Below are 1781 nucleotides of genomic sequence, written 5' to 3' on the forward strand. Positions count from 1 at the left end.
TCTGGATGTATATATCAACATGTAGGGTGAGATGTATGAGACAGACATCTTTCTGTTTCGTGCATCTTGTAGTGAGTCATCTGTCAGGGCACGTCGTCGTCTGACTCGATCTGCAAAGTGTCAAAGATCGGTCGTTTATGATAGAATATGTTTTGATTTGACATCTGTCTGCAAGTCTGACTACACTATTCTAGACAGCTCCAGGGAGATTACACTGATGTGTGCGATTGTGGGGGAGGTGGGAAGCGTGTTTGGTGTGAAGATAGACGACGGTGAGCAGTGTGGAAGGCGAAGGAGTCATCGCAGACAAGCTGAGTACACGGGGCGACCTGACAAACGGCAGCTCTACCTGGCGACTAACACATTTGACGCGCTGGAAGGTGTGAGGGACACTAATGACTGCACACATCTACAGTTCGTCGATGCGAAGCTTCGAGCCGTTGGGCTGGCTAGTCGTAAAGTGGGCGTAGTGACCGAAGAAGAAGCGGCCGTTGGAAAGGGTCATGTGCACGTGCTGGTTCTGGTTCCTCCCCCGAATGTCGGGTTAAAGCGTCCAGCAAATGATGAATTTGATGAATTCGTGAAGAGATTGAGATCAGTGGAATCCGAATTGGCAGCCTATAGGCCTAAGACATTGAACCACTTCGAGAAGTTGTCTGTGCATCCAGACGAGTTCCAACTCGACAGTTTGTCAATGATCCAACAGAGTGACAACCCAATTGTCGAGACGCCTACGTTGCACGAATTTTGGAAGGATTTCGGCGAGTTCCCTCCGTACTATTTCGTTCGGAAGGAAGAAGTGGTGTTTTGGAAGGTGATTAAAAAGCTAAAGTTGACCATAAAACAAAGAAGGATTGTGATTGTAGGCTCACAGGGCGTCGGAAAGTCCTGCTTCCTCATGCTTATTGCGTTTTACTTGGCGTGTAAGGAGAAAAGACAGGTGCTTGTAATTCGTTGCCTGAACGAAACCGACTGTGTGAACGCGGTGGTCTATTTGAATGGAGACGGAAAATACGCACGACTAACGAATCTCGCACCGAAAAATATCAACGCCATCCGGCGCCAAGTTGAAGGAGCATTTGTTCTCGTTGATGGTTACGATCAAAAAGACGGGAAAATGGACGACGAACTCGAGCCTTTTCATTTTCTTGCAACATCGTGCCAGTACGATGCGAAACATGACGACAGCGCACGTGTTGTGGTTTTACCCGCGTGGCGCCAAGCTGACCTGCTGACATTCGCGCAACAAACCAACTGGGTGATCGATACTGGTTTACGTGAGGTCATGCTTTTGCTGAAGGACAAAACTTTTTCAGAACTCGCTGGAGAGCAGTACTACTATAGTGGTGGGAGTCTACGTGAGTTTTGTAAGACGCGTGATGAACTTCAATCCCAAGTCGTAGATGATTGTGCAGCAGTAGAGAATGACCAAGCATTCCAACTGATATACAATTATGGCGGTGATAAAGCCAAAAGCCAAATGGACCGACTTCGGCGTCACTGCATTGACGACTGCACCAACGAAGAGCACTATATGCGACGTATTCACTGGGGACTTACTGTCGATTCAGGGTATGCGCTGAGACGTTTGGGGGAGGAACATAAGCATGGGACAAAGCGCCTGAAGGACCTACACGCATGCCAGATCTATTTGAGGCCCGCTTTCCATGGATTTCGCATTATTAACAGTTGCCTTCAACAGTGCAGGATCAATATCTCCAAGCCCGCTGGTTTTTGAAGATGTCTGGAGGGGTCGGTATTACGAATAAAATCGAGATTCC

The 1781-nt window shown here is 48.0% G+C and overlaps 1 pseudogene; it reads left to right on the top strand.

The window, feature by feature from the left end:
- Positions 1–205: 205 nt before the first annotated feature.
- PITG_16389 lies at positions 206–1672 on the top strand (annotated as a pseudogene; the record flags this gene model as incomplete).
- Positions 1673–1781: the final 109 nt, after the last annotated feature.

The sequence above is a fragment of the Phytophthora infestans genome, genomic scaffold (genome assembly GCF_000142945.1).
Source record: "Phytophthora infestans T30-4 supercont1.45 genomic scaffold, whole genome shotgun sequence".
NCBI classification, from domain to species: Eukaryota; Oomycota; class Peronosporomycetes; order Peronosporales; family Peronosporaceae; genus Phytophthora; species Phytophthora infestans.